Source organism: Lithobates pipiens, unplaced genomic scaffold (assembly GCF_037356315.1).
Source record: "Lithobates pipiens isolate NorthernLeopardFrog02 unplaced genomic scaffold, aLitPip1_a1.2 Scaffold_22, whole genome shotgun sequence".
Lineage (NCBI taxonomy): Eukaryota > Metazoa > Chordata > Amphibia > Anura > Ranidae > Lithobates > Lithobates pipiens.
Genome location: NW_027507784.1, coordinates 41,339,948 through 41,359,151, shown reverse-complemented (window position 1 = coordinate 41,359,151; position 19,204 = coordinate 41,339,948). Strand labels below are relative to the sequence as shown.

General features: G+C 46.1%; 1 protein-coding gene and 1 long non-coding RNA gene across 4 annotated transcripts in view; one reads left to right on the top strand and one right to left on the bottom strand.

The window, feature by feature from the left end:
* LOC143923661 (uncharacterized) overlaps nt 1–19,204 on the bottom strand; it is a 66,533-nt gene that overhangs the window by 31,651 nt on the left and 15,678 nt on the right. The window lies entirely within an intron of this gene.
* LOC143923662 (uncharacterized) lies at nt 1,565–12,657 on the top strand. 2 transcript variants are annotated; one of them, XR_013261750.1, is made up of 4 exons: nt 1,565–1,701; nt 4,606–4,684; nt 8,026–8,104; nt 11,570–12,657. It is a non-coding gene; the product is annotated as an uncharacterized LOC143923662 (long non-coding RNA). The 2 variants fall into 2 exon arrangements; XR_013261751.1 differs by lacking the exons at nt 1,565–1,701; nt 4,606–4,684 and adding an exon at nt 6,226–6,361.

Genomic DNA, 19,204 nt, shown 5'->3' with positions numbered 1-19,204 from the left:
ACACGAAGCTCATCCCTAGTTATAACTAACTCGAAGGAGAAGGGGGGGAGGGGGGGGGCAAGAAGTATAGAAGAACATACGAGTCATGGGACGGAGAACGAGACTGTATACTAACTAAGGGGAAAACTCTGTGGAGTGGGTCTATCTATTGGAGGTCCTGAAACGCTATGGATTTAGCACTAAATACATCAGTTGGATACAGAGGCTTTACAGGGAACCAAAGGCACAGGTACGCACCAAACAATGGTTACCTGAGGCATTCCCTCTTTACAGAGGTACAAGACATCAGGGCAGCCTCTCTGGGGCCCATCAGGGCAGCCTCTCTGGGGCCCATCAGGGCAGCCTCTCTGTGGCCCATCAGGGCAGCCTCTCCGGTGCCCATCAATGTAGCCACACCTGTGCAACAGGAGCCAATATGAGGCCTGGCTGCAAGGATGGGGAAAATATCAGCTAGATCTGTGGGGCAGGCCAGGCCAGCCGGCCAGCCCCAGACAGTCTTAGGGACAGGATGAAGCTGATGAGTGTGACCTGGGGGGGTGGATACAGCTCATAAAGCCCAGGAGGTGGCCAAGATGGCGTTGGCCAGATGAGAAGACTGGCCTGGAAGTAGTGATTGAAATCAAGGCATCCGCCGTGCCTCACTTGAACACACCTCCCGCGGGTTGGGTAAATTACCTACGTGGGCCACAGTTTGAGGACCCCTGCTCCAGTCGCATGACAAGTCAGGGCAGTGTGAACCGGGGCTTATGCTGCTTTGCTTGCTACAAAACGGAGGACTCGCAAAGTGGGGTAGGCTTATAGAGGACACATCCAACGGCCTTGTCCTCAAAAGATTTCCAGCATTGATTTACTTTGAAGGTACCAGCTAGGATCCATGATTGCTCAGGCTATGTCCTGCACTGTATTCCAAGATATTAAATTTACAGGCAAGTAAAGTATAAGTTGTGCATTTTTTGCAGGTAAAAAATTAGCATTTACAATTTTTTTTTTCTTTTCTTAGGAGCCTGGAAAGCATTGCACCAGCGATCAGAAGAAAGTGGGTGCAGTGTCAGGCTCCTGCAAACTTGTCAGTGTCGCTGTCTGCTCATACCTCCACTATGGGCAAGCAGTTACCTCAGTCCAGGAAGATCCAATGAACTACAATGATGTTCACCAGCGTCCTGGTAGTTCATTGAGAGCTACAAGCCTTCAGCTGCTAAGGATGTCTGTCAGTACTTGTAGTCTATTGACTCTCAGGACTCTTGTGAATAATGCAGCCATGTGGGCAGAGTCCCACACTGCTGCAGTGTTTTTAAATTGTGAAAGCGGTGCAGGGAGTAGATCCCCAGCAGGGGCGTACCAAGCGGGGGGCGGGGGGCGTTCTGCCCCAGGTGCCACACATTGAGGGGGGTGTAAGTGGCTGGGTGCCATTGCTATGGGGTTCACTCTTCACTCAGACACTGTCTGACAGAATCCTGAAGGGAATCCCTGGCTCTGGCTGCTCTGTTTTTTGTGAGTTTTTTGTGAGCTGGAACACCCCCAGCACTGCGGCCGAAATAGTATGGTCTAGTTTCTGTTTTCCCCTGCTAGCTCCACCCACCACTGCTGAGCAGCCGAGCTGAGTGTGTCATCATCATTCATCACGGGGGTGGCTGCTGTTACATTCTGTGTCCACATCATCTTCCGGAGTCTAAACCTCCCCAGCTGAAGCTGAGAGCCGAGGTGAGCTGGTGATAGGGGGTGTGTGGGTTGTGAGAAGACGCTGGAGGAGTGTGTCTGTCCTGTCATCCTTAACTGTGCTGGCCTGTCATAGAAGGGGAAGGGGAAGGGGGGTTGCTGTGTCCACCACCACCCAGGTATAGTGTAGCTGACCTGATGGGGAGGGGGGGATGCAGGCATGTGCCGTGCACAGTTTGCAGAAGGCAGGCGTGTGCCGTGTACAGGTTGCAGAAGGCAGGCGTGTGCCGTGCACAGGTTGCCGAAGGCAGGCGTGTGCCGTGCACAGGTTGCCGAAGGCAGGCGTGTGCCGTGCACAGGTTGCAGAAGGCAGGCGTGTGCCGTGCACAGGTTGCAGAAGGCAGGCGTGTGCCGTGCACAGGTTGCGGAAGGCAGGCGTGTGCCGTGCACAGGTTGCGGAAGGCAGGCGTGTGCCGTGCACAGGTTGCAGAAGGCAGGCGTGTGCCGTGCACAGGTTGCAGAAGGCAGGCGTGTGCCGTGCACAGGTTGCAGAAGGCAGGCGTGTGCCGTGCACAGGTTGCAGAAGGCAGGCGTGTGCTGTATATTGCTGTGTGACTACCACCCACCTATAGTAGCTGAGCTGTGATCTTACCTGGTAAGGGGAGGGGGGGGGGGTGGTTTTGCTGTGTTCACAAACCAGGTATAGAGTAGATGAGCTGATCTGATAAAGGGGGATTTACACCCACATCTTGCAGCCATCAGATCCGTCCAGCAAGCAGCAGGTCACAGCAGCATCTTGCCATCTTCCCTGCAGCCCTCAGATCCCATCCACATCCAGCAAGCAACACGCCTTGTCAGCAGGTCAGTTCCCAAATCTGAATCAAATCATCAATGCCAATGCTGTCCCCAGGGACAGATCCGATCCAGAGATCGCCATACAGTGGGATCTCTGGATCAGATCTGTCCCTGAGGACAGTAGATAATGCAAAGTATGGGCAGAGGAGGGTGTTTTTACAGTTGGGGGGGTGCCAGATATAGGATGGGCCCTGGGTGCCGAATGCTCTAGGTACACCCCTGACCCCCGGCATGCTGTCATTGGGTGGGGGGAGCTGCAGGATTGGGAACATGAAGGTGAACTTCTCTAAAATATTTTAATTGTATTTTTTATTGTCAAGTCTACCCTAGCATCTGTAGTTTCAAAACACTGAAGTGACTCCTAGGCTTGCATTTTACATTTGCATAAAACAAGTATGACAATTCTCTGTTGCTGTAGTTGGTTGTTCAGATTTTAAATGTTTTTTGTTTTTTTTTCCCTGTAAAGCACAACTCAGGGCTCAGCTGCCTGGACACTCACCCATCAGTATTTTATGCTTTTATTATTTTAATTTATACTTGCCTTTATCCAAAATCGTTGGGCTAGTCTGGCAATGCGCTTGGTCCTCTTCAGTCTTCATTTGGAGATGGGTGATCCTCATGGCACCTATGTAATGAGTTCAGTGCTGGGCTCTGCATCACTAAATAGTAAATGCAAACAGGATCTCCTCAGTCTCTGAGACGACAGATATACACTGGGTGTCCTTTAGCTCAGAAGACTAAGGAAAACCGAGTACTGTGAGGGTAAGCTTCAGACATAAGCCCCATACACACTATCAGATTATCTGCTGAGTTTTTCCTTCAGATTTACCAAAACCATATAATATGAGGACAAACCTTAGGAGTTTCAATGTGTATGCAATCAGGCACGCCCTTCTACTACATGGATTTGGTAAATCTGAAGAAAAAACTCAGCAGATAATCTGATAGTGTGTATGGGGCTTAAGGCCTCGTGCAGACTGGACGTTATAATAACCTTTGAAAAACTCACTGCAAAGCTATTGGCATTTTTATAAGTTTTTGCAATAGCATTTTTTAGCGTTCTTCAGCATTAGCGTTTAAAAAAAAAACATTTTTTTAATGGATCAAAAACGTTAAACGCTGGTGAGCCGTGTTTTTCTGTGTTTTTTTTTTTTTTTTTAACGTTGGAACGTTTTTACAGCTGAAAGCTGCCTCTCAGAACCCACTAGTTGTGGGTTTTTTTACAGCCAAAAACAGTTGATAACAGCCTATGCGTGCATGGACACATAGGATAAAATGCTGGAGAGTTTGACTGTAGAAAAACCGTCTGAAGCCAAAAACGGCTGCTGCAAAAACATCCAGTATTTTTTTTTTTTTTTTTTTTGTAGTGTTAAACATATTTGTGTTTTAAAAGTGTGTGTATCTATATGATTTTACAAGTGTTTTTATGTCACTCTTTATGAAGACTCAAAACACTTTTTTTCAAAACAAAAAAAAAAAAAAAAACACACGATGTGTTTGAACTGGAATATTTTTTGCATATTTTTTGTCAGTGTAAATGAACCTTAGACTGGGCCTTGAACAACTAAAGCCTCATACACACGATAGGACTTTGTACAAACTTTCCCTTGGATTTTTGTACAAAGGGCGTCGGCCCTGAACTTGTATTGTATACACACAGCAGGACTTTTTCAGCCAACTTTCACCAAATCATGTGGTTTTTCTGCTCTTTACCGCCACCTTTGGTCAACTTCTGTATTGTTGTCTGATCTTTTACATTGGTTCTGAGCATGCCTGTTTGTACTTTGTACAAAAGGCCGATGGTTTTCTGTACACACGATCAGACTTTGCTCCATCGGACTTTTGTTGCCAGAAAGTTTGTCCGTTCGCACAGCCAATAAAAGTCCGATGAAAACCAAAAAAGTTTGTCCAATGGAGCGTACACACGGTCGGATGTTGCTCCAAAACAGCTAACTTGCATGTTTGTTATCAAAAAGTCTGATCGTGTGTATGGGCCTTAAGTTTTAAAGCAATATTTGTAAAGAATATATTTGCAGTCGTGCATTTTTTTATTTATTTTTTTTTTTTTTTTATTCTTGGTTTATTGTTCCTCAGGTCAAAGAACTAACCAAGCCTGCCATTAGCTCAGCTCCCATGTTTGGAGGACAACAAAACTCTTCCTTTCCCACTGCAAGTGAGTTTCCATTAAAGTTATGCAAGTCATACATTTTGGTATGTGGATACTGCTCACACTGATTACCGATGGGATAAAGGGAACACCAGTAGGCCAGCACAGACATGATTACTGTATCAGGTGGATAAAAAATCATCAGCTTTACTTGGGGACACCCCATATGGCACCATTGTTTACATAGTTTTAATTCTATTTTAGATTTAGCTTCAGTAAACAGCCATTGTGTTCTAGATGCAGAAACATCCTGTTCAAATTAACTTTTGACATTTTAACCACTTGCTTACTGGGCACTTAAACCCCCCCTCATGCCCAGACCAATTTTCAGCTTTCAGCGCTGATGCACTTTGAATGACAATTGCGCGGGCATACAACACTGTACCCAAATGACATTTTTATCATTTTTTTCCCACAAATGGAGCTTTCTTTTGGTGGTATTTAGTTACAGCTCGGAGTTTTATTTTTTGCTAAACAAACAAAAAAGATGCAAAAAAAATAAAAAATCATGTTTTAATAGTTTGTTATAAAATTTTGCAAACGGGTCATTTTTCTCCTTCATTGAAGTGCGCTGATTAGGCGGCACTGATGGGCTGCATTGGTGGGCACTGATGGGCTGCATTGGTGGGCACTGATGGGCATAGTCAAGGCGGCACTAATAGGCACAGATAAGGCAGCACTGATGGGCAAAGATGGGCACAGATTGGGTGGCACGGATGGGCACTGATAGGTACCACTGATAGATGGGACTGATGGGCTCTGATAGGTGGCTCTGATAGGTGGCACTGCTGGGCGGCACTGGGGTGCAGCACCTTTGAGACAGATTGTGGGCACTGTGGGTGGCACTGTGGGTACTGCTGGGTGGCACTATGGGCACTGCTGGGTTGCACTTATTAGGGTGGCACTGCAGGGGGCAGGTGGGCACTGGCAGGGGGCAGGTGGGCGCTTGCATTGCTGGCCGTGATCGGGACTGATGTCCCGATCATGGCCGCCGGTGATCAGCTTTTTTTTTTTTCTCCTCGCGCTATCAGCGCGAGGAGGAATACTAGCCGATTACCGGCTCCGTTATGTCACCCAATCAGCTGTCATTGGCTGACAGCTGATCACGTGATAAGGGGTCGGGATCGACCCCTTGCACGGATCGGTGATCAGGCGAGTCTCATGGACTCGCCGATCACAGGGCGCGCGCAGGGCGCTCGTACACGGGACAACGTCAATAGACATAGTCCCGGAAAAGGAGATCCGCGCTGTAGCCGTCAATTGACTATAGCACGGGTCTCAAGTGGTTAAATTGTGAAAGCGGGTGCAGGGAGTAGACCCCCGGCAGGGGCGTACCAAGTGGGGGGCGGGGGAGGCATCTGCCCCAGGTGCCACACATTGAGGGGGGTGTAAGTGGCTGGGTGGCATTGCTATGGGGTTCACTCTTCACTCAGACACTGACAGAATCCTGAAGGGAATCCCTGGCTCTGGCTACTATGTTTTTTGTGAGCTGGAACACCCCCAGCACTGCGGCCGAAATAGTATGGTCTAGTTTCTGTTTTCCCCTGCTAGCTCCACCCACCACTGCTGAGCAGCCGAGCTGAGTGTGTCATCATCATTCAGCACGGGGGTGGCTGCTGTTACATTCTGTGTCCACATCATCTTCCGGAGTCTAAACCTCCCCAGCTGAAGCTGAGAGCCGAGGTGAGCTGGTGATAGGGGGTGTGTGGGTTGTGAGAAGACGCTGGAGGAGTGTGTCTGTCCTGTCATCCTTAACTGTGCTGGCCTGTCATAGAAGGGGAAGGGGGTTGCTGTGTCCACCACCACCCAGGTATAGTGTAGCTGACCTGATGGAGGGGGATGCAGAAGGCAGGCGTGTGCCGTGTACAGGTTGCAGAATGCAGGCGTGTGCTGTATATTGCTGTGTGACTACCACCCACCTATAGTAACTGAGCTGTGATCTTACCTGGTAAGGGGAGGGGGGGTGGTAGGACAGTAGATAATGCAAAGTATGGGCAGAGGAGGGTGTTTTTACAGTTGGGGGGGTGCCAGATAAGACTAAGGAAAACCGAGTACTGTGAGGGGAAGCTTCAGACTTAAGCCCCATACACACTATCAGATTATCTGCTGAGTTTTTCCTTCAGATTTACCAAAACCATATAATATGAGGACAAACCTTAGGAGTTTCAATGTGTATGCAATCAGGCAGGCCCTTCTACTACATGGATTTGGTAAATCTGAAGGAAAAACTCAGCAGACAATCTGATAGTGTGTATGGGGCTTAAGGCCTCGTGCAGACTGAACGTTATAATAACCTTTGAAAAACTCACTGCAAAGCTACTGGAATTTTTATAAGTTTTTGCAATAGCATTTTTTAGCGTTCTTCAGCATTAGCGTTTAAAAAAAAAAAATGTAATGGATCAAAAACGTTAAACGCTGGGGAGCCGTGTTTTTCTGTGTTTTTTTTTTTTAACGTTAGAACGTTTTTACAGCTGAAAGCTGCCTCTCAGAACCCACTAGTTGTGGGTTTTTTACAGCCAAAAACAGTTGATAACAGCCTATGCGTGCATGGACACATAGGATAAAATGCTGGAGAGTTTGACTGTAGAAAAAAAACGTCTGAAGGCAAAAACATCCAGTATTTTTTTTTTTTTTTGTAGTGTTACACATATTTGTGTTTTAAAAGTGTGTGTATCTATATGATTTTACAAGTGTTTTTATGTCACTTTATGCAGACTCAAAACACTTTTTTTCAAAACAAAAAAAAAAAAAAAACCACGGTGTGTTTGAACTGGAATATTTTTTGCCAGTGTAAATGAACCTTAGACTGGGCCTTGAACAACTAAAGCCTCATACACACGATAGGACTTTGTACAAACTTTCCCTTGGATTTTTGTACAAAGGGCGTCGGCCCTGAACTTGTATCACATACACACAGCAGGACTTTTTCAGCCAACTTTCACCAAATCATGTGGTTTTTCTGCTCTTTACCGCCACCTTTGGTCAACTTCTGTATTGTTGTCTGATCTTTTGCATTGGTTCTGAGCATGCTTGTTTGTACTTTGTACAAATGTCTTATGGTTTTCTGTACACACGATCAGACTTTGCTCCATCGGACTTTTGTTGCCAGAAAGTTTGTCCGTTCGCACAGCCAACAAAAGTCCGATGAAAACCAAAAAAGTTTGTCCGATGGAGCATACACACGGTCGGATGTTGCTCCAAAACAGCTAATTTGCATGTTTGTTGTCAAAAAGTCTGATCGTGTGTATGGGCCTTAAGTTTTAAAGCAATATTTGTAAAGAATACATTTTGCAGTCGTGCATTTTTTTAATTTTTTTTTTTTTAATTCTTGGTCTATTGTTCCTCAGGTCAAAGAACTAACCAAGCCTGCCATTAGCTCAGCTCCCATGTTTGGAGGACAACAAAACTCTTCCTTTCCCACTGCAAGTGAGTTTCCATTAACGTTATGCAAGTCATACATTTTCGTATGTGGATACTGCTCACACTGATTACCGATGTGATAAAGGGAACACCAGTAGGCCAGCACAGACATGATTACTGTATCAGGTGGATAAAAAATCATCAGCTTTACTTGGGGGCACCCCATATGGCACCATTGTTTACATAGTTTTAATTCTATTTTAGATTTAGCTTCAGTAAACATCCATTGTGTTGTAGATGCAGAAACATCCTGTTCAAATTAACTTTTGACATTTTAAACCCCTGAAAAATTGACTATTGCACTGTACAATTGGCCCTTCAGTGCAAAATATTTCAGTCAAATTCACTAATATGTCCTTAAATGCAAGCTAATCTCTGGCCCTTAACCACTTACAGACCGGACCATTTTGCTGGTCAAAGACCAGACCACTTTTTGCGATTCGGCACTGCGTCGATTTAACTGACAATTGCGCGGTCGTGCGACGTGGCTCCCAAACAAAATTGCCGTCCTTTTTTTTTCCACAAATAGAGCTTTCTTTTGGTGGTATTTCATTGCCTCTGTGGTTTTTATTTTTTGCGCTATAAACAAAAATAGAGCGACAATTTTGAAAAAAACGCATTATTTTTTACTTTTTGTTATAATATCCCCCAAAAATATATAAAAAAAACATTTTTTTCCCTCAGTTTAGGCCGATACGTATTCTTCTACATTCAAGCGATTGATTGGTTTGCGCAAAAGTTATAGCGTTTACAAAATAGGGATAGTTTTATAGCATTTTTATTAATAATTTTTATTTTTTTTTTTTTTTTTTTTTTTTTTTTACTAGTAATGGCGGCGATCAGCGATTTTTATTGTGACTGCGACATTGTGGGGGACCCATCAGACATTTTTGACACATTTTTGGGACCATTGTCATTTATAGAGTAATCACTGGTATATAAATGCAGTGATTCCTGTGTAAATGACACTGGCAGTGAAGGGGTTACCCAGTGGGTGGCAGTGTAGGGGTTAAGTGTTCCTAGGGATGTGTTACTAACTGTGGGGGGGTTGGGCTTAAATTTAGTGAACACTAATCTCTGCTCCAATCACATGGAGCGAAGATCAGCGTCACTAGTTGCTAGGCAGAATGGAGAAATGTTGTTTACAACGGCACTTCTCCATTCGGCCGCTCCGTGAGATGATCGCGGGGATGCCCGCGGCGATCGGGTCCCGCGACCGGACTCACGGGGATCCCGACCAGCGTGGGAGCGCGGCACCGGCGGCGCGCTCCCCGATGGCAGGGCCGCAAATTTAAAGGGACGTACATGTACGCCCATTTGCCTGCCCGTGCCATTCTGTCGACGTACATCGTTGTGCGCTGGTCGGCAAGTGGTTAACTAAACAAACAAACCTTTTAAATGTCGCACAGAATGACAGGGATGGGTCCTGGACAGCAGGTATATTTCCTCACTATTTGGGTTGTGGTCCCTTTTAAGGGGGACAGTTTGAAGACATTGTTGAGTACTCAGGGGGTCACAATCATGCAGGGTGAGGGGATCTGGGGTAGTCTGGCTGGAGAAGAGAGGACTTCCTTTTTTTAGTACATTCTGGATTGGTAAGTCCACATTAGTGACTTTCAAGGGTTTTAGGAGGGAAAAATCTTCAAACCTTGATTATGGAGACCAAGTCCAGAAAAGGAAGAAGAAACAGATGGCACCTGTCTGTGAGGGAGAGAGCAGAACACAGCTGATTGGGCAATGTGGACTAGCTCGTGGCCCAGACACGCTTGCTAAACACTTCTCAGATGACCCGTGTGTCGTATTTTTTTTTTTTTAAGGTCAGTATGGGAACTTACCACTTTTGACCCTTTTCAACCACACTGTAAATGCCATAGACGCGTTTACAGTGTGTTTAAGGTGCGGTTGTCGTGAAGGGAAGAAGTGAATGGAGACCGTTGCAAAGTGTCAATGGCTACCAAACTCTGCAGGCAGCATTATTTTGGCCTCGCAGCAATGCTAACGCTGCAGTGTGAACACGTTCCTCCGCTCCCTATTGTAACAATTCAGTGTGGAATTAATAGGCGATTGGGAAGCAATAAAACGACACAACCACCTCATTTCAATGCCTGTGTGAAAGAGCCCTTAGGCAGCTGGAAACTTGAAAATGAGTGGGACTGGAGGGGTGTGGACTGTTTTTGCACCAGGACTTGATAGTTTTTGCTTGCTGAAGACAAGCTGTTTGCCTGTTTTTGTTTCTCTATCAAGTGATGTGCATGAGTGCCTTGGCTTTCTGGGACTCTCCTGATTGGCAGAGACACAGGAGTGGTGCCATTATCTTCCGCTGCTGTCAGTCAAAGTCAATTAGCCAATCAGACGGGGGGCTGAACCACAGCTCCATGTCTGAATGGACACACAGAGCTGTGACTCGGCTCCAGTGCCCCTTTAGCAAGCAGCTTGCTGTGGGGGGCGCTCAACAGGAGGGAGGGGCCAGGAAGAGGGATCCAAGAAGAGGAGGATCTGGGCTGCCAAGTGCAAAACCATTGCACAGAGCAGGTAAGTAGGGGCGGCACAGTGTGTAGTGGTGTAGTGGTTAGCACTCTCACCTAGCAGTAAGCAGGGTCACTGGTTCAAATCCCAACCATGACACTACCTGCCTGGAGTTTGCATGTTCTCCCTGTGCCTGCGTGGGTTTCCTCCGGGTACTCCGGTTTCCTCCCACACTCCAAAGACATGCAGGTAGGTTAATTGGCTTCTGTCCAAAATTGGCCCTTGTATATGAATGTGGACCTTGGATTGTGGGCTCCTTGAGGTTAGGGACCAATGTGAGTGTGCAATGTACAGGGATAGGGGTAGACACTCACTGAGGTTGAACTGGATGGACTGGTGTCTTTATTCAACCTTACTAACTATGAAACTATGAAACATGTTTGATATTAAAAAAAAAAAAAAACTGACTTTAGTATCACTTTAAGCTTTCTAACCCTGCTACACTCTATCAAAAAAGATTTTGGCTGGAGTTGGAAGCACTTGTGACTATGTGTATGCATACACAGCATCTTGCACATTATGGCCCATTTACCTCCCAAGCTTATCCTCTTCCAGCAATGACCATTCAGGGCTTCCCATTGCCACTCTGTTGAAGTGGCTGCCATGCTCTTGGAATTATTCTACTGGACCAACATCTTCTTCAGCAAGTGGGCAGGCACTGATAATGTAACTTCTACACGTGTGTTGGAGCTACATTGTCCTGCCAAATGGGACTTCTTACAGATTCCAGGCATCTATGCTGAACATGTGCAATAGTCAGTGTTCAATTAAAAAAAAAAAGTTGCTAAAAAATAAAAAAGCGGTTTATAGCATAGTAATCCATGATAGCCTGTCTTTATGAATGTTTTCTCATTCAGACGTGCATTCAGGGGGCAGAAAGAGCAGGCAGCTGATCCACGGTTTTACTGCCTCACACTGATTTAACAGTAATCTCTTATTTTGCAGGCTCCTCCGCCAGCAGTGCACCTCAGTCTGCCAGTAGTTTCAGCTTCAAGCCGGATTCTCAGGCACCTAGTGCAGGGCCTATTTCCAGTTTTCCCACTGCTTCAGGATTTGCCAACAAACCGGCAATCAGTTTTAGCAATGCAGTCATGGGATCCGCAGCTTCATTTACTCTTGCGTTTATAGGATGTTTATATCGGATGTTTATATCGGATGTTTATATCGGATGTTTATATCGGATGTTTATATCGGATGTTTATATCGGATGTTTATATCGGATGTTTATATCGGATGTTTATATCGGATGTTTATATCTGATGTTTATATCGGATGTTTACCGTATATACTCGAGTATAGGCCGACCCGAATATAAGCCGAGGCCCCCAATTTACCCCCAAAAAAACTGGCAAACTTATTGACTCGTGTATAAGCCGAGGGTGAGACATGCCTGTCCATCCCTGTGTGTGTGTCCGTCCATCCCTGTGTGTCCGTCCATCCCTGTGTGTCCGTCCATCCCTGTGTGTCCGTCCATCCCTGTGTGTCCGTCCATCCCTGTGTGTCCGTCCATCCCTGTGTGTCCGTCCATCCCTGTGTGTCCGTCCATCCATCCCTGTGTGTGTGTGTGTGTCCATCCATCCATCCATCCCTGTGTGTGTGTGTGTCCATCCATCCATCCATCCCTGTGTGTGTGTGTCTCCATCCATCCATCCATCCCTGTGTGTGTGTGTCTCCATCCATCCATCCCTGTGTGTGTGTGTGTCTCCATCCATCCATCCATCCATCCCTGTGTGTGTGTGTCTCCATCCATCCATCCATCCATCCCTGTGTGTGTGTGTGTGTGTGTGTCTCCATCCATCCATCCATCCGTGTGTGTGTGTCTCCATCCGTGTGTGTGTGTGTGTGTGTGTCCAGCCTACCTGTGTCCCGAGCCTTTGTCCCGAGCCTCCGTCCCGTGTCGTGCCTTGCCTTCGTCCCGTGCCTTGCCTTGCCTCCGTCCCGTGCCCTCTTCGTCGGCGGCCATTGTAAAATTCAAAAGCCGCGCCTCCTCCTTCGCCTGTGATAGGCGGAACACTGAATTTCCCAGCAGCCTGTGTTCCGCCTATCACGGACGTCGTATCATCCTCGTCCGTAGTACGAGGATGAGCGGATGCCCGTGATAGGCGGAACACAGGCTGCTGGGAAATTCAGTGTTCCGCCTATCACAGGCGAAGGCGGAGCCGGAGGCGCGGCTTTTGAATCATAGAATGGCCGCTGTCTGTCTGCTCGACACGCTGATCGAGCAGGCAGACAGCGATGACTCGAGTATAAGCCGAGGGGGGCACTTTCAGCCTCAAAAAAGAGGCTGAAAATCTCGGCTTATACTCGAGTATATACGGTATATCGGATGTTTATATCGGATGTTTATATCGGATGTTTGTATATATATATTTATATATTTATTGATATATTGTTGGAGCGAGTTTTAAGACGTGTTTAATAAAGGCTGTATCCAAGAGGTTTTCACTAGAGAACATTCCCACGTGCCCTCCACCTGCAGATCTTTCAAAGGTGGCAAAGCAAAGCAAGCCTGTTTATTGAGATGTGGGCTGTTTATTTTATATATTAAACATATTTTCAGAATTTTGAATTTTTGTTTTTGTTTTTTCTGAAAATCTTAGGGTGAAATTTTCAACATCGAGTTGAGTTTGTTAAAATATAAATATGTATATAAATATATAATTTTTTTATTATTTTTTTCCCAATGAAAAAATAAATCTGGTGCTTTTCCCTTACAAGTCTGTTAGATCTCTGTAAATAAATGTGGATGTGAGCAGAACTTAGCACAGCTGTGCTAATTTCAAAAGCTACAGCTGCTATGAGGAAAAAGAGAAGCACGGAATATAGCCTGAAAGGGTTAATGCAGTGCTGGCATGACAGGGGTGACTGAGGAGCAATATAAAGCACAAGGGCGGAGCTAGTGAGTCACTCGGGAGAAGATCACAGAGGAGGCAGCTTGTGTTTCTGGTGGTTTCTGACGGTAGACGGTTAATCAGAAAATGGTCTGAAGGTGTGGGGGGCTCGGGTTGTTATAAGATGTTTGTTTATAAGATGTTTGTTTATAAGATGTTTGTTTATAAGATGTTTGTTTATAAGATGTTTGTTTATAAGATGTTTGTTTATAAGATGTTTGTATATATATATATTTATTGATATATTGTTGGAGTGAGTTTTAAGACGTGTTTAATAAAGGCTGTTGTGGCCAGTTTACTCCAGCAAAAGGTGTGGTCTCGTGTGTGTTTTTGTAGTAGAGACACTAGAGAATAAAATGGCGGTCCTTGCAACTTTTTATGTCACATGATATTTGTGCAGCAATTTTTTTTCAAACACATAAAAAAAAAAAGTTTCATGAATTAAAAAAATCTGTAAAGTTGGCTCAAATTTTTTGTATAATGTGAAAGGATTTGTTACCTCAAGTAAAGAGATACCTAACATGTCATAAAAATTGCGCACACTTGTGGAATGGCGCCAAAATTTGGTACTTAAAAATCTCCATAGACGACGCTTTAACATATAACATATATATATATATATATTTTTTTTTTTTTTACAGTTTTTATTTGACTACCGTTTACATATGTGTCTCGGCCTTTCCAGTCGCGCCCCCAGCATTGTTTACTTCCACCGGCCCAGACGTATTGTCATAATGTCGCTCCTGGGCCTCCGAGGGTCATAGAGATGACTGGGGACCATCTGATCACCAGAAATCTCTATGCTCGACTTCTGGCGGTGACCGATTCATTATCCGGCTCGCCAGTCGCATGGACCGGAGGACGGCGGGAGAGGGGGAGGAGAGTCCCCTCCCACCGCCTGTAAAAATGATCAAGCTGCTGAACTGCCGTCATGATTATTTGTGGGGTGCAGGGAATCTGCCGGCCGAAAAGATATCTGGATGATGCCTGTAGCTGCAGGCATCATTCAGATCTCCCCGCTTAAAGTATGATGTGCCTTGGGTGGGAAGTGGTTAAATCAATTCTTTAAAAAAAAAAAAAAAAAACTTCTTATACTTGCATTTGGTTTCGCACAGAGCAGCCCAAAACCTCCTCTTCTAGGGTCCCCTGCTGGCGTTCTTGGCTCTTCCTTTTCTCGTAGCTCCCTAATAGGAAGATGCTTCCTATGGGAGCCCACCTGAGGGCTCGCCTGTGTCGTGCTGCCTGCGTCCATAGTCCCAGACAATGCGGCTAGGCCCTGCTCCCCGATCCCTCAGGATTTGACTGGTAGGAGACAAAGGTTCCCACTGCTGCTCAAGTGCCTGTGAGAAGAGGAAGAGAGGGAAGAAAAGACAGCAACAGGGACAGCCCTGGCCACCCCAACATACACAGGTAAGTGTTGGGGGGGGGGTGAAATAGTTAATGGGGTGTTAAAAAAATAAAAATAAAAATCTTCATGCAGGGAATGCGTTAGGATCAAAAACCACTTAAGGCTTTAGAGCTATTTTAGGACCTCTGTTACCGAGAAGAAGCGTCACTCGGTGGGAGTCTCCCATGGAGGCGGAGCTGTTGCTTTTTTTTTTTTTTTTTTTTTTTTTCCGGCTCTTAATAAAGGACTTGTCCCAAAATGTCTCCTGTCTTTACTATTTTTGACACTTTTTGTGAAATGGTAGGGGTTCCCGAAAGGGGACACAGAGTTTTACTCAAACCTATTCAAGGTTCAAAAACCAAACAGGGACACAAGGCCCATTTTGGACCTAAGATCCCTAAACCAATATCTACTGATCCAGTCCTCTGTCTGCTCAGTAGTAGCCTCACTCCAGATGGGAGACTTTCTAGCCTCCATTGATATAAAGGACGCGTATTTACACGTACCTATCTTTCAGCCTCATCAGAGGTTTCTGCGATTTACAGTAGAGGTCATTTTCAGTTTGTGGCTTTACCCTTCAGGCTTGCTACAGCTCACCGGGTGTTCACAAAGGTCCTAGCACCAGTACTGGGTCTTTTAAGGGCTCAAGGGTTCCTGGTGCTTGAGTATATGGATGATCTCCTGCTCAGAGATCACTCACTACAGGCTCTAGAACAGAGCATAACATGCACAGTGCAGTATTTGGAAAGCTTAAGCTGGATCATAAATACTGAAAAGTCAACCTTTTTTTTTAAACTTTATTAACCAGTTGCCGACCGCCGCACGACGATGTACGTCGATAGCATGGCACGGGCAGGCATATTGGCGTACATGTACGTCCCTTGCCTCCCGCGGGTCGGGGGCCCGATCGGGCCCCCGCCCGGTGCCTGCGGCGGTCGGTATTCGTGCGGGAGCGATCCCGGACGAGGGGACGGCCATTCGTTCATGGCCACCCCCTCGCGATCGCTCCCGACGAATAGGAATCCCCCGTGACATCACTTCCTCTCCTGTAATGTAAACACAGGAGAGGAAGTGATGTATTCTCTCCTCCGTGTCGGTATTTTTCGTTCCGACACGGAGGAGAGCGGATCGGTGAGTTGCACCAACACTCTACACACACAGTAGAACATGCCAGGCACACTCACACCCCCCCTTTACCCCCCGATCACCCCCCCAATTACCCCTGCCCCCCAGTCACAGTGACACCAATGTCATTTTTTTTTTTTTTTTTTTTTTTTTTGCATTGGTGTCATTTGTGACTGTAATAACTGTTAGGGCAGTTAGAGTTAGCCCCCTTTAGTTCTAATGTACCCCCCTAACCCCCCCAATAAAGGTTTAACCCCGTGATCACCCCCCGTCGCCAGTGTCACTAAGGCTGGGTTCACATTGCAGCGGTTTATGAGAACGAATGTGATTCGCACCGCACTGCAGTGCAAATCACATCCGATCTCTGTGCGATTCGAGTTCAGCCATTCGCCGCACCCGCCGCACCCGCCACACCCGCCGCACCCACCGCAAATTCGCACGGGACCCTTTTTTTGGCTCGCAGCAGAATCGGATCGCATGGGTGTTCACACCATGCGATCCGAGTTTGCAGATCGCACTGCGATATGCGAACTGATCTGGGGGTGTCAGTAACATTTCACTGACACTCCCAGCAGTTCGCATAGGGCAGTGTGAACTGCCGCCGGGAGGCATGCGATGCGGGAACCCGCCGCGGATTTGCGGCGTTTCCGCATCGCTCCAGTGTGAACCCAGCCTAATAAGCGATCATTTTTCTGATCGCCGTATTAGTGTCACAGGTGACGCTAGTTAGGCAGGTAGGTATTTAGGTTCGCCGCAGCTTTTTATAGCGCCGGGGACCCCCATATACTACCGCATAAAGCCCCCTGATTGCCCCCTAGTTAACCCTTTCACCAGTGATCACCATATAACTGTTACAGGTGACGCTGGTTGGTTAGTTATTTTTTATAGTTTCAGGGCACCCGCCATTTATTACCTAATAAAGGTTTAACCCCCTGATCACCCGGCGGGTGTCATTTGTGACTAATAACTGTTAGGGCAGTTAGGGTTAGCCCCCTTTAGTTCTAAGGTACCCCCCTAACCCCCCCAATAAAGGTTTAACCCCGTGATCACCCCCCGTCGCCAGTGTCACTAAGGCTGGGTTCACATTGCAGCGGTTTATGAGAACGGATGTGATTCGCACCGCACTGCAGTGCAAATCACATCCGATCTCTGTGCGATTCGAGTTCAGCCATTCGCCGCACCCGCCACACCCGCCGCACCCGCCGCAAATTCGCACGGGACCCTTTTTTTGGCCCGCAGCAGAATCGGATCGCATGGGTGTTCACACCATGCGATCCGAGTTTGCAGATCGCACTGCGATATGCGAACTGATCTGGGGGTGTCAGTAACATTTCACTGACACTCCCAGCAGTTCGCATAGGGCAGTGTGAACTGCCGCCGGGAGGCATGCGATGCGGGAACCCGCCGCGCATTCGTGGCGTTCCCGCATCGCTCCAGTGTGAACCCAGCCTAATAAGCGATCGTTTTTCTGATCGCTGTATTAGTGTCACAGGTGACGCTAGTTAGGCAGGTAGGTATTTAGGTTCGCCGCAGCTTTTTATAGCGCCAGGGACCCCCATATACTACCGCATAAAGCCCCCTGATTGCCCCCTAGTTAACCCTTTCACCAGTGATCACCATATAACTGTTACAGGTGACGCTGGTTGGTTAGTTATTTTTTTATAGTTTCAGGGCACCCGCCATTTATTACCTAGTCTCACTAGTGTACCCCTAAATTTAGGGGTGTCTACTTTCCAAAATGGGGTCATTTGGGGGGGGTTTGTGCCATCTTGGCATTTTATGGCCTTCAAAACTGTAACGCCCTTAGAAAGCCTGAAGGCGGTGCTTGGTTTTCGGGGCCCCGTACGCGGCTAGGCTCCCAAAAAGTCCCACATATGTGGTATCCCCGTACTCAGGAGAAGCAGCAGAATTTATTTTGGGGTGTCATTTCACATATGCCCATGGCATGCGTGAGCAATATATCATTTAGTGACAACTTTGTGAAAAAAAAAAAAAAAAAAAAAAAGTTTGTAATTTTCCCGCAACTTGTGGCAAAATATAAAATATTCCATGGACTCAACATGCCTCTCAGCAAATAGCTTGGGGTGTCTACTTTCTAAAATGGGGTCATTTGTGGGGGTTTTGTGCCATCTTGGCATTTTATGGCCTTCAAAACTGTAATAGGTAGTGAGAAGTGAACTCAAAAATGTACGCCCTTAGAAAGCCTGAAGGCGGTGCTTGGTTTTCGGGGCCCCGTACGCGGCTAGGCTCCCAAAAAGTCCCACATATGTGGTATCCCCGTACTCGGGAGAAGCAGCAGAATTTATTTTGGGGTGTCATTTCACATATGCCCATGGCATGTGTGAGCAATATATCATTTAGTGACAACTTTGTGAAAAAAAAAAAAAAAAAAAAAAGTTTGTAATTTTCCCGCAACTTGTGGCAAAATATAAAATATTCCATGAACTCAACATGCCTCTCAGCAAATAGCTTGGGGTGTCTACTTTCTAAAATGGGGTCATTTGTGGGGGTTTTGTGCCATCTTGGCATTTTATGGCCTTCAAAACTGTAATAGGTAGTGAGAAGTGAACTCAAAAATTTACGCCCTTAGAAAGCCTGAAGGCGGTGCTTGGTTTTCGGGGCCCCGTACGCGGCTAGGCTCCCAAAAAGTCCCACATATGTGGTATCCCCGTACTCAGGAGAAGCAGCAGAATTTATTTTGGGGTGTTATTTCACATACGCCCATAGCATGTGTGAGCAATATATCATTTAGTGACAACTTTGTGTAAAAAAAAAAAAAAATTTTTTTTTTTGTCATTATTCAATCGCTTGAGGCAAAAAAATAAAATATTCAATGGGCTCAACATGCCTCTTATCAATTTCCTTAGGGGGTCTACTTTCCAAAATGGGGTCATTTGGGGGGGTTTTGTACTGCCCTGCCATTTTAGCACCTCAAGAAATGAGATAGGCAGTCGTAAACTAAAAGCTGCGTAAATTGCAGAAAACGTACCTTAGTTTGTAGATGTGACAACTTTTGCGCAAACCAATAAATATACAATTATTGACTTTTTTTTACCAAAGACATGTGGCTGAATACATTTTGGCCTAAATGTATGACTAAAATTGAGTTTATTGGATTTTTCTAATAACAAAAAGTAGAAAATATCATTTTTTTTCAAAATTTGCGGTCTTTTTACG